A 253-nucleotide genomic window follows, 5' to 3' on the forward strand; every position below is an offset into this window, starting at 1 on the left:
GATCAATAGTAGGTATTCAGGACGACCAAACTAGCGTGTGCAAATGCAATATTGTGATAAAATTTGATAAAACGGTTTATTATAAACGAGACATTTCAATGTTTAGTGAATAATCACGAATATCGTATTATGATTATCGTTTAAGATGTTTTAATTAAATCGTTGTTGGTAGTTTTTCATTAATTAATTATATTGTCGGTGGCTATATTATAAGAATACCTGCGCGTCGTATGATATATAGATATACGTCAAA

Source organism: Acyrthosiphon pisum, chromosome A2, assembly GCF_005508785.2.
Source record: "Acyrthosiphon pisum isolate AL4f chromosome A2, pea_aphid_22Mar2018_4r6ur, whole genome shotgun sequence".
In the NCBI taxonomy this organism is placed as follows: Eukaryota; Metazoa; Arthropoda; class Insecta; order Hemiptera; family Aphididae; genus Acyrthosiphon; species Acyrthosiphon pisum.